General features: G+C 45.2%; 1 protein-coding gene across 3 annotated transcripts in view; it reads left to right on the forward strand.

Moving 5' to 3' along the window:
- The window catches only part of A4GALT (alpha 1,4-galactosyltransferase (P1PK blood group)), a 28,442-nt gene that overhangs the window by 3,518 nt on the left and 11,467 nt on the right, over positions 1 to 13,457 (forward strand). The window contains exon 2 of one of the 3 annotated variants that reach the window (XM_082739906.1): positions 2,011 to 2,187. The exons of the other annotated variants lie outside the window; for them this stretch is intronic. The gene's annotated coding sequence lies outside the window, so the exon portion shown is untranslated. The remainder of the gene's footprint in view (positions 1 to 2,010; positions 2,188 to 13,457) is intronic. 3 annotated transcript variants of the gene reach the window in all.

The following is a 13,457-nucleotide window of genomic DNA, read 5'->3' on the forward strand; positions in this document are numbered from 1 at the left end:
GGGGACCCAGGCCACGGCCCACAGTGGGAGGCGTGCTGAAATCCAGGCAGCCTCCCGGAGGTGGTGTGCTCCACTCACCTAGGTCAGGAGAGATCCAGGGAGGAAGCAGCATTAGAGGACTCAGAGCAGACATCCCTAGGTGCAGATCCTGCCTCCCAGGCTTACTGGCCCTTCCGCGGTGGGAGGGTTGCCTCTCCTCTCTGTACCTTCATCTTCCAGCACGTGAACGGGGACCATACTGGTTGGCATGATGATGTAGGAGAGTGATCAGTGCTTGGCAGGATGCCTGACATGTGGTGCCTTTGGCAAGCGGCAGCTCTTCCCACGTCTGATGGTTGAGAGGCTGCGGGGCCGGGAGGATGGGGGGACGGCTTGAGGGAAGGGAAAGAACATATTGCAGAAATCTGGAATTCCCAGCGGCTGATGGCTTGAGCAATCTGGCAGAGGTCAGCCTGGCTGGTCCGGGGGTGGTGGGCCTGGGGTGCGGGGGCGGGGGGGCGGTGCAGGGGCTGCAGGGGACGTGCCCACGAGGCCTGGAGACCTGCTTGGAGCAGAGGCAGGAAGCCAGGGAAGAGGCTGGGGTTGTGGGTCTTGAAGCAGAGAACAGAGTCCTGAGCTGGGCTGTGGTCATGGGGCCGACGTGGGAAGGAGAGACGTGTCAGAAAAGCGTTCCAAGAGGGTCTCTCCCCCTGCTTCCCAGGGGAAGAATTTCTCCTCCACTCCTCTTCCTCTGGACTGTTGCAAGAACCTCATAACTGCTTTCTTGTTGACACACATCCCCTGTGGTTTAGTCTCAAAAAGCAGCCAGATCCCAAAGAACTGTAAGACAATGGCACACGATAGCCCTTTCCTCCTCAGAAGCTCCCCACAGCGGCAGCCCTCCCAATTGGAGAGACAGGTTCTTCCAGTGGCCCTCAAGGCCCCCTATGACCTGGTCTCATTATGTCTCTGACTTGCTCTCCTGGTGCCTTCTCCCTCCCATTTTACTTACTCTGCTATTCCAACACCTTAGGCACACATGCCCCAGGGCCTTTGCACTCACCAATTTCCCTCCTGGGACACACTTCCCCCAGATAGCCCTAAGGCTCAACCCCTCACCTCCTTCAGCTCTTGGCACAATGTCAGCTTTTCGGAGAGGCCATCTTCACCCGTCTGTGCCTCCCAGTCCACGCTCCCTGCTGCATTTTTCCACACAGCACATGTCATCCACCTGATGTATTTCTTTACTTGTTAATTTTCTCCCACTGGAATTTCAGCTCCAGGAAGCAAAAGACGATTGGCTTTGTTCCTTGCTGTCTGTTTCCAGATGGTGGAGTGGGGTATGGCCCATAATAGGTGTTGAGGCATTTGTCGAATGAAGGATCAGGGGACTGTGTGTGATGCCAGGGGCTTGATGGGTTTCTTTCCAAGAAGACTTTTGTAATCAGGTTGAGCCTGAACTCTCTTATCTGTGAATTGTCATCCTTTGGGTCTCATTATCTGCCTGTGCTCTTGGCCTGGCACCAAGGGGCAGGTGACCCTGAAATACACTGCCTGGAGAGGTCAGTGAGAGCCACTTCTGCTGGAATGAACAGAACTGGTAGCGGAGACACCAGCTTTGGAAGGTCTTTCTAGAAGGGTCCTTGGAGATTATCTTTCCCAGCTCTTTATTTTACAGATGAAGAAGTTGAGGCTCCGAATTGGGAAGAGAGAGGTCAGACACCACGATCAAAGAGCAAGTGTGTCCAAGATAGAAAGCAGTCCCTTGCTCAGGCAATACACCGTTAGCGAAGGTGGTTAAGACAAAGCAGACCCAGTACGGTCGGTGCGGTCTGTGTGTGCAGACTGTGCGGGGCAGGGTTGACGCTCTCTTTTGCTGCCAATTATTTGTAATCTTTCATACAGTAAAAAAAAAAAAAAAAGGAAAAAATGAAGCAACCTGGGAGCTTTCTTTCAAATACAGTGAGCTCAGGACTCTTAACTCAGGCTGGAATTTACAAATGCCTTTTCCATGGGCATTTCATTTGCCAGGCGGGATCTTATCTGATGAAGAGTTTTCCCCTGCTTCTTGTGCCTCTGTGACCGCTGGGCATAGAAGATGACCAGCACAGAAAGCTCATCCATTCCCACCATCCTGGCCCTGCAGACCAGTAAGCGTGTGTGTGTGCACGTGCCAAGACTGCAAATGTGCAGGAGTCAGGATTCATGGTGGGTTATGTTGCCTGGACTGAGCACAGAGCTGGGGGGGGGGGGGGGCAGCATGTGGGGTGTGGGGTGGGGGTGGGGAATGACTTCACCCTGCTCTTGAGAAGCCAACCCCAGGCAGAGCTGGAGTGACCCTGGAGGGAGGGATGGCCTCCGGGAAAGAGGAGAGGTCTGTGCCTGATGATCCTGGGTACAAATCCTATCTCCTGTGCTTACCAGCCCTGCCCCTTTGGAAAAGTCACCTTTCCTCTCTTGGGACCAGGAAAGACTCAGGTATTTAAATATGACAATTCAAAAGTATGTGACCTTGGGGCACCTGGGTGGCTCAATGGGTCAAAGCCTCTGCCTTCGGCTCAGGTCATGATCCCAGGATCCTGGGATCGAGCCTGAATCTGGTTCTGTCTGCTCAGCAGGAACCTACTTCCTTCTCTCTCTGCCTGCCTCTCTGCCTACTTGTCATCTCTGTCTGCCAAATAAATAAAATCTAAACAAAGAAATAAAGTATGTGATCTTATTTTGTACCCTCAGATGGTGAGGCAGGACATGTCAGTTACACTTTCTAACAGGCATCCGCATCGTCTGCAGATGGCATTCACTGAGGTTAGTTACCTGGTCTGATCTTGGCTTTGTGGGCAGTTTAGGGATCATTGACTATTTGTTCAGAAATTATACTTTGGGCCCCTGCTTTGTCTGAGGGCCTGTACTGGCCACAGGGAATGCAACAATGAGTAAAAACAGCCTTCCTCCCTGCCCTCTGGAAGCCGACATTTACATCAAATCAGTGTATCTTTGTGTCTTTAATCAGTCCCTTCAAAAAAGACCTTGGGTTGTTTTCAGCCATTGGCGATTGAAAATCTCTGACCTCTGTGAATGCCCTTATCTACAGATAAATTCACACTGTTACACGGAGAGAGGTTAAGCATTTGTGTAATTTTGAGAGGTGTTGTTTACTTGTCCTCGGCCACTGGAGTTCATACCATCTGGCAAGCCTACGAGCCTTGGGCGAGGCGCCTGTCCCCTCACAGCCTGGCCAGAAGAATGTGTTGTCCAAGTTTTGGATTTTGCCCATCTGACAGGTGAGAGATGCTGTACGAAGTGTTTTGATTTGCCTTTCTCTTACTTAAGAAAGAGCCTCACTCTTGCTTACATATTCAGGGGCATGTTTTCCGTGTGTATGTACGGACTTTGGCCACTTTTCTTTGGTGTCCCAGGTTGTCTTCTCCTTGATTCCTGGGAGCTCTTTAGAGGTTCGGAAAGATCGGACTTTTTGGGATCCGAGAGGCACAAAACTTACCCCAAGTTGTCACTTTCATTTTGACTCCTGATGGGATTTCGGGGGGCAAAATCCCACCATGAAGCAATTGGGGTTTTTCAAGAAGTCAGATGTATTCATCTTTTCTTTTACGGCTTCTGGATGGATTTCGTACGTAATTAACAAAACTTTCCCAACTCTGAGGTTATAAAGGAATTTGCCCATGTTGTTTTGGTTCTATGTTTATAGGGTCTGTTATTTTACATTTGGACTTGATCCTGGGGCGAGTTCTGAGATGTGAACACAGCCTCTACTCCCGTTTCCCAACACCTTAGAAGACCTAGTTTAGTTTACTAACTGGAAATCCTGCAGTGGTTGGATATCCAGGGACCTGGCCATGGCAGTGATAGCTTTTGTTTCTTTGCCCTGTTTGTTCAAATGCTAAGAGTGCATTGTTTTTGTTTTCTGGTTTTTGTGTTGTTGTTGTTTTTTTTTAATATTTTGTTTATTTGACAGAGAGAAATCACAAGTAGGCAGAGAGGCAGGCAGAGAGAGAGAGAGGGGAGGAAGCAGGCTCTCCGCGGAGCAGAGAGCCCGATGCGGGGCTCGATCCCAGGACCCTGGGATCATGACCTGAGCGGAAGGCAGAGGCTTTAACCCACTGAGCCACCCAGGCACCCCTGGTTTTTGTGTTTTCTAAAGACTGCCTTGTTTCAAGTATGGAAGCTTCACAGCATTTTTTAATATCTAAAGAACTTCCAATCCTTCCTCATTTTTCCCCTCCTTGTCAGAGTTTTCCTAGACGTCTTTGCTTGTTTATTTTGGCACATGAACTTCAGAATCAACCTGTCAAATTCCAGAATCACATAGGTATTTTTGCTTTTGTTTCCTTTGTGAAAGAAGACATATCAAGAAATACGTTTCGGGACGCCTGGGTGGCTCAGTTGGTTAAGCAGCTGCCTTCGGCTCAGGTCATGATCCCAGCGTCCTGGGATCGAGTCCCACATCGGGCTCCTTGCTCGGCAGGGAGCCTGCTTCTCCCTCTGCCTCTGCCTGCCTCTTTGTCTGCCTGTGCTTGCTCGCTCTCTCTCCCTCTGTCTCTGGCAAATAAATAAAATCTTTAAAAAAAAAAAGAAAAAAAGAAATACGTTTCTACAGCTGAGGTCAAAGAAAGGACTGTCTGTGCTCTTTTCTAGAAATTATGGTTCCATGTCTCACAGCTCGGTCTTTAATCCCTTGGAGTTTATTTTTGTGGATGGTGTAAGAAAGTGGTCCAGTTTCATTCTTTTGCTTGTAGCTGTCCAGGTTTCCCAACATGACTTCCTGAAGAGACAGACTTTTCCCCATTGCATATTCTTGCCTCCTTTGTTGGAGATTAATTGACCATGAAAGCATGGGTTTGTTTCTGGACTGTTCTGTTCCACTGATTTATGTGCCTGTTTTTGCACCAGTTTCCATACTATTTTGATGGCAACAGCTTTGTTGTATTTCTTGAAATCTGGGATTGTGATCCTCCATCTTTTTTGTTCTCTCTCAAGATTGCTTTGAGTGTTCAGGGTCTTGGTGGTTCCATACATATTTTAGTAATATCTTGTTTAACTTCTGTGAAAAACGCTATTGGTATTTTCATAAGAATTACATTAAATCTGTAAGTTGCTTTGAGTAGTATGGACATTTTAATGGTATTGGTTCTTCCAATCCATGAACATGGACTATCCTTGCATTTGTGTGTGTCATCTTTCATTTTTTTTAATCAATATTTTATAGTCTTCAGAGTACCAGTCTTTCACCTCCTGGGTTAAGTTTACTGCTAGGTGTTTTATTCCTTTTGGTGTAGCTATTAACGAGATCGTTTTAATTTCTCTTTCTGCTACTACATTATTAGTGTGTAGAAACACAACAGATTTCTGTATATTAATTTCTGTATATTCTGTGACTTTACTGAATTGATTTATCAGTTAGAGTCATTTTTTGGTGGAGTCTTTAGGGTTTTCTATATATAGTATCATTTCATCTGCAAATAGAGTTTTTCTTCTTACCTATGCTGATGCCTTTTCCTTGTCTGATTGCTGTGGCTAGGACTTCCCATGCTGTGTTGAATCAAAGTAGTGAGAGTGGACATCCTTATCTTGTTCCTGATTGTAGAAGAAAATCTGTCAGTTCTTCCCTATTGAGTGTGATGACAGCTATGGGTTTTTCATAATGGATTTTATTATATTGAGGTATATTCCCTCTAAATCTATTTTGTTTACAGTTTTTATCACGAATAGACATTGTACTTTGTCAAATGCTTTTTATTTATTTATTTATTTATTTATTTATTTATTTTTAAAGATTTTATTTATTTGACAGACAGAGATCACAAGTAGGCAGAGGCAGGCAGAGAGAGAGGAGGAAGCAGGCCTCCTGCTGAGCAGAGAGCCCGATGTGGGGCCCGATCCCAGGACCCTGAGATCATGACCCGAGCCGAAGGTAGAGGCTTAACCCACTGAGCCACCCAGGTGCCCCTCAAATGCTTTTTCTATATCTATTGAGATGATCATACGGTTTTTATCCTTTCTCTTGTTAATATATGATGTTGATTGATTTGTGAATATTGAGCCACCCTTGCATCTGGGGAATAAATCCCACTTGATGGTGGTGAATGATTTTTTTCCTCACCCCACCCCCCATATTGATTTTTAAAAATATGTTGATGGATTTAGTTTGCTAGTATATTGCTGAGAATTATTGCATCTGTGTTCATCACACACATGTTATGGTGTCTTTATCTGGTTTTGGTATCAGGGTAATGCTGGCCTCATAAAATGAATTTGGAAGCTTTCCTTCTTTAGTTTTAGAAGAATAGGTATTGGGTTGGCTAGGTGGCTCAGTCAGTTAGGCATCTACCTTCCTCTCTGGTCATGATCCTGGAGTCCTGGGATGGAGCCCTACATGGGGCTCCCTGCTCAGCAGGGGTCTGCTTCTCTCTCTCCCTCTGTGCTCACACTCTCTCTTTCAAGTAAATAAATTTTTTTTTAATCTTAAAAAAAAAAAAAGAAAGAAAGATAGGTATTTACTCTTCTTTAAATATTTGGTAGAGTTTGCCTGTGAAGCTATCTGGTCCTGAACTTTTGTTTTGGGCGGCTTTTTGCTTACTAATTCAGTTTGATTACTAGTAATCAGTCTTTGCAATTTTTCTGTTTTTCCTGATTCAGTTTTGGAAGGTTATATGTTTCTAGGAATGTGTTCACTTTTTCTAGGTTGTCCGATTTGTTGGTGTATAATTTTTCATAGCATTCTCATATAATCCTTCGTATTTTGGGAGTGTCAATCAATTATTTCTCCTCCTTCATTTCTGATTTTATTTATTTGAGTCCTTTCTCTTTCTTTCTTGATTAATCTAGCTAAAGGTTTATCAATTTTGTTTTTGATTTTTATGAATGCTTTATTGCTCTTAAAAAAGTCTAGGATAGAATTTGATGCAGTATAGAAACTTACTCATTATTTTATCTACATCTTCTGAATTCTTACTTATATTTGATCTACTTATTTCTTGGGCTAAGAGAAGGGAATTAAAATCTCTTATTAGTGTGTTTCAATCTATTTAACCTAATATTTTGTACTTTCTAATTCCTGGAAATCGCTGCAGTGTTACTTGGTACATTGTAAATTATACCTTTACATTCTATATGGCCCTTCTTGGGCTCATTTAGTGATGGTTGGCTTGAATTCTCAGTCTTGTTTTGAGATCATGGCCTTAGCTTTGTTTTTGTTCGTATTTGTCTTTCTACCTTTGCTCTTTTTTTTTTTTTTTTAAGATTTTATTCATTTATTTGACAGACAGAAATCACAGAAATCTGCGGAGAGGCAGGCAGAGAGAGAGAGAAGGAAGCAGGCTCCCTGCTGAGCAGAGAGCCCAATTCGGGGCTTGATCCCAGGACCCTGGGATCATGACCCGAGCCGAAGGCAGAGGCTTTAACCCACTGAGCCACCCAGGCGCCCCTACCTTTGCTCTTTTACTTTCAACTGTTCAGAATCCCTTTGATGTATATCTCAATCTCTCAGATACAGGATAGAGTTGGATTTTTTGCTTGGGATCTCCATCAAAAATCTTTCTTTTCATAAAGACAAGTGAGTTAAGCCTGCTTACATATATTGATATCGCAGGTTTCTCACAATGTCATATTGTGTATACATATGCAGATATGTCTTCATCCATGTAGAAGGGCTCTATTCTTTACTCTTTACTGTGTTTAAAAAAAAAGAAAGTCCCCCTGATATCTGGGAAAGCATTTTTGTTATAGTGGCTACCTTTATATTCACACCTTTATATACTACTTAGTTTCTTCTTTCTGTAGACAGTATTGTTTCTCTTCTAGGAACAATAAACTTGTTTCCTCTTTTTTGTTGCCCTTCCGCTTGTCACGGTCCCATTTCGGCTGACACTGTACTGAGTGATGAAGGTGTATCTTCTTTCCGATCTGACCATCCCAGCGGTTCTTGGTCAGGTGACACTCATGAACACTCATGTTGTCATTGCCACGAAAACCTGAAGAAGTGTCAGCAGCCAGGGAGAACGTTCTGGAGACAACAGTGAAGCACTTTCGAGAAATGCCACATGACCCACACGTGATGGGTACAGGAGGTGATCCTGTGTGGGAAAACCCCAAGATCGAGAGCCACGTGCTCTTCCAACTGAGCCAGCCAGGCGCCCCTTGGTGATTGTAAAATCTGACGAAACCATTTTTTCAAGATAAAAATTCTGCAGGATAAGAAAGCAGACTGACATTGTTTAATGGGCAGCATTTTAGTTTTTTTAAGTGGGCACATAACGATGCGTCTTATTAGATGCAGTAAAATCGGCAATGTTATCCCTCTTGTTGCCGCCTTTGTACTTGAAATGTGCTTAAACTTTTGCTGTTGGATTTTTTAGCTCTTACTGCTCGAGATTAAAGATGAGGTAACCACAGAGCGCATTGCATTTTCAACCTCCTTTCCCGCTTGCCTGCCAAGTTTGGGGTAGTTAGATCATTTCCGTATTGTCTGGGTAGGTACCATTTTCTTTCCATCTGTCCTCTTTATTCTTCCCCTTTCTTGGGAGAGAGAGGATGCCGCAGTTAAATACATTCAGTCCTCATACTACCGTTCTTTAAAGCACCAGCTTGGTTGGCTGGAGTTGATGCTTTGGTCTTCCTCAGAGGAGCAATCTTGCCTAAGTCCTTGTACTTCGAAACTCTTGGCGTAATCTTTACATGGATTTATTTTTTAAAAAAGATTGTATGTATTCATTTGAGAGAGAGAAAGAGAACGAGAGGGACAGAGGGACAGATTAAGAGGGAGAAGCAGACTTCCGAAACCTGATGTAGGGCTCGACCCCAGAACCCTGGGATCGAGACCTGAGCTGAAGGCAGACACTTAGCCGACTGAGCCACCCGGGCGTCCTGTAATCTTTCTATTTAAGGAACACTGTGGCTCTAGGTTAATCTTGGCTCAAGCTTCCTTTCTCTGATGACCCTGTAGGTGTTGTTCCACGGTCTTCTGTTTTTATAAATGCTGCTACAGAGAAATCAGATGCCAGCCAGATTGTCTGTCCTTTGTCCGTGCCTTGAGCTCTGTATGTAGCTCCCCAGAGATTTACGTTTGTACCTTTAAAGCCCAGTGATTTTACTCTCCTGTGTCTTGGGATTTATTGTTCTGGGTCACTGTTCTCTAGCACATGGTGTGCCCTTTCAGTTGGGTCTGTGAAGTTAGGCCTTCCCCTATTTCTGGAAGGTTTTCCTGAATTATAATTGCAGCAATTTATTCTATCTGTCTGTTTATTTCTTCTTCAGGAGGTCGGTTGTACGTGTGTTGGATCTCCTCTGCAGTCTGTTTCATCTTGTTTTGGTTCTTTGATTCTTTCTGCTGAATTTTGTGACTTTTTCATTTTAATCTTTGTAGCTCTTCCTGTACTTTGTCTGGAATCTGTTCTCCTGGGTATTTCTTACCATTGAGTCTTCATTTCTGAAATAGTCTTGTATTTTCCTTCTAATATGTTTCTGAGGTCTGTTAGTTCTCACATCACATATTGTCTCATTTCTTGCAGCTCTTGTATTTCTGCTTTTTGGTCTGCCTGCATAGCTGGGACTACATGTATATATACATATATATATGTGTGTGTGTGTGTATAATTTTATTTATTTTTTTGACAGACAGAGATCACAAGTAGGCAGAGAGGCAGGCAGAGAGAGAGAGGAGGAAGCAGGCTCCCTGCAGAGCTGAGAGCCCGAGGCGGGACTTGATCCCAGGACCCTGAGATCATGACCTTAGCCGAAGGCAGAGGCTCAACCCACTGAGCCACCCAGGTGCCCTATTTGTGTGTGTATGTGTATATATATATATATATATATATATATATATATATATATATATATTTTTTTTTTTTTTTTTTTTTTTTTTTTTTTAGGGACTCCTGGATGGCTCAGTGGGTAAAGCCTCTGCCTTCAGCTCAGGTCATGATCCCAGGGTCCTGGGATTGAACCCCATATCGGGTTCTTTGCTCAGCAGGGAGCCTACTTCCCTTCCTCTCTCTCTCTCTGCCTGATTCTCTGCCTAATTGTGATCTCTGTCAAATAAATAAAAACAAAAATCTTAAAAAAATTATTTTATTTTATTTAATTGACAGAGAGAGATCACAAGTAGGCAGAGAATCAGGCAGAGAGAGAGAGAGGAAGGGAAACAGGCTCCCTGCTGAGCAGAGAGCCCAGCGGGGTTCGATCCCAGGACCCTGAGATCATGACCTGAGCCGAAGGCAGAAGCTTAACCCACTGAGCCACCCAGGCGCCCCTTTTTAAAAATTTTTATCTATCTATTTGAGAGAGAGCAAAAGAATAAGATGGAAGAGGGCCAGAGGGAGGGCCCAATCCCAGGGGCTCAATCCCAGGACCCTGGGATCATGACCTAAGCTGAAGGCAGATACTTAACTGACTGAGCCACCCAGGCATCCCTGGAATTACTTTTTAAAGTTTGTGTGTTTGTGTGTGTGTGTGTGTGTGTTTCTTTTCTTTTCTTTTTAAGGTTTTACTTACTTATTTGACAGAGAGAGAGACACAGCGAGAGAGGGAACACAAGCAGAAGGAGTGGGAGAGGGAGAAGCAGGCTTGCCTCTGAGCAGGGAGGCCCATGTGGGGCTCGATCCCAGGACCCTGGGATCATGACCTGAGCCTAAGGCAGATGCTTAACAACTGAGTCACCCAGGTACCCCTGTTTGTTCTTTTTTAATTCATGCCATAATTTTGTATTAGAGTTTTTTTTCATTTTGTGGGAATATTTTTATGGTGATTTTTCTTTGTACGTAAGAGAACATTGGTATTCCTTTCCCTTTTCATTCTTGGAGTATCTTTGTATGGACACTGTTTTTTTTTCTTTTTTTTTATTCCTTTAACCATTTTAAAAAAAATAATGAAATTGGTTGAATCTTCCTGGATCAGCATTTAGTAGGAGGTTTTGGTGGAAATTAGGAGAGAAACCAGGCTAGTTCTTGAAGTTTCTCCCATTTTTATGGAAATTGATTATTCCTTTAAAATATGATCTTCCTTGGGGTGCCTGGATGATGCATTTGGTTAAGTGTCTGACTCTGGTTTCAGTTGAGGTCATAATCTCAGGGGTCCCGAGATCGAGCCTTCTATTAGGCTCTGGACTTAGCATGGAGTCGGCTTGGGATTCTCTCTCTCTCTCCCTGCCCCTCCTGCTGTGTTCTCTCTCTCAAATAAATAAATCTTTTAAAAATAATAAAAAATAAAATAACATATGACCCTTTTCTAGATCCACTGTGCTTTGGTCTCACAGAACACAACTGGCTTGAGTGGGCCACCTGCCTCCAAACTTGAACTCTCCCGGTTCACTCGGAATACAGCTCACTCTTCTGACTTTCTCATCTTCCTCTAAGAAGTGCTAATTTCTGTAGGCTTCCACTTCGGGTCCCCTCTGCACCCTGTTCCTCCCCGGCTCACTGCTATACCTGGTGGACTCGGGAGCTTGGGGCCTCATTTACATGTGAGTTGGGGTTTATGGGTTTTCCGTGGCCTTTGTGTCCCTGAAGCTGAAGCTTGTGGTTTATTTTCTGTTTCCTGTGCTCTGTATGACATCAGCAGAGGAAGAAAAATTCAGAACCAAGAATCTGCCCTGTTCCTTTCGGAAAAACAAGTCTCTACCTCCCTCATTTTGTTGGTAACCTTGCCCAAAGAGCAAGCCACTGTGGACCCGATTCTGGCTTTAGAACATCTTAAGGGCTTCAGAGAAGAAACATTGTATAAGTTCTGCTCTGAAAAACTGCTGTTTTATAAAAATCACCTTCTAGTAACTGTAACTCCGACTTCTTCTTTTTTTTTTCTTAAGATTTTATTTATTTATTTGACAGAGATCACAAGTGGAGAGGCAGGCAGAGAGAGAGAGGAGGAAGCATACCTCCTGCTGAGCAGAGACTCCCTATGTGGGGCTCGATCCCAGAACCCTGGGATCATGACCTGAGCTGAAGGCAGAGGCTTAACCCACTGAGCCACCCAGGCGCCCCTAACTCCTACTTCTTAAGTAGAAATATTTACTTATGACTCAAAAGATGGGAGAGGGGTACAGGGCCAGGACTGTGAATTCTTCAAGCAGGATTTTCTAGATCTAAGTTTTGATCTTCCCACCAAGGAGGGTCTGAGTTCCTGATCCTGTCCTGTCTCCAAAAGTATCCCTACTTTCAGCTTGGTAGACTTTTCCTTCATCTCTTTCTTTCTTTTTCCCCTGTGTGTGTGTGTGTGTGTGTGTGTGTGTGTGTGTGTTGGTTGGTTGACGTAACAGGAAGTCCAGGATGTACCAGCTTCAGGCATAGCAACATCCAGGTATAATGATGACATCATCATGCATCCTTTTTCTCCAGTTCTTGTCTCTGCCGGCCTTGGGGCCAGCGTCATTCTCTGTCAGACAGGCAGGCTCGCCCTCCTGGCTCATGGCTCCATCTTAGCACCTCCATTAGAAGGCACGTGACTCTGCTTGGCCTGGATTGGGTTAACATGCCCTCCCCGAGCTGCTCACTGTGGCCTAGAGAACATGGCACAGTCATTAGGCAGACTTGAATCGTGTGCCCACCCCAAGAACTAGAGAGTGAGGTCTGTGAGGTGGAGGCAGTTCCTCAAAAGAAATCAGGATACTGTTGTCAGAATGGATGATGGGCAGGCAAAGCCAGCAGACAGCCACGCCGTCTGCACTGGGAATCACCAGTGCAGGTAACATCTGCCCCTTTTCTCTGGCCATGCAGCGAGGCCCACCTGGGGTCCAGAGGAGCTGCCATTCCAGTGATGTCCCAGGCAGTGTGTGACCAGAGGGTGGTTCTGAGACTCCAGGACAGAGGGGACATATAAAGTGGTGTTTGGGGATAAATAGTGGCCTGAGAGGAGATGTGTCGTATCCTACCCCTGTGACATGTGACTGTGACCTCCTTTGGAAAAAAGGGTCTTTGCAGGTGTTAAGGATCTTGAGATGAGGAAACGATCCTGGCTTAGCCAAGTATGGGCCGTAGTCCAATAACGAGTGTCCTTGCAACAGAGGAGGAGAAGAACATACAGGGGAAAAGGCCGTGTGAGCGCAGGGGCAGAGGCTGGAGGAAGCAGCCCCAAGCCTGGGCGGGGGGGTTGCTGGAAGGGGGCACCAGAAACTGGAAGGAGCAAGGAACAGTTCTCCCCTAGAGCCCGAGAGGGAGTCGGGTCTGGTCAACACCTTGGTTTCAGACTTCTGCTCTCTGGAGCTGTGAAAAAAGTTGGCACCTGTTGTGGTCATTGGTCTCAGCAGCTACAGGAAACCAGTACAGCGAGTGGATCAGAGTTGGGTCCCTCTTCTGTTTCCTTGGTTTTGTGGTTTGTGACTTCTGCTGGGCTGTCTGCCTCCTGAAGCATCTCCAGGGAGACCTGGGGTGAGGCAGTCCTTGCTGGGGTGGGGGGGCAGGAAGGGCTCCCTGAGGGCACCAGCTCCACCCTCCATGGCTGTGTGACCCTGGCAGAATAGAATCCCTGTCCCT

The sequence above is a fragment of the Mustela nivalis genome (assembly GCF_964662115.1).
Source record: "Mustela nivalis genome assembly, chromosome: 7".
NCBI lineage: Eukaryota > Metazoa > Chordata > Mammalia > Carnivora > Mustelidae > Mustela > Mustela nivalis.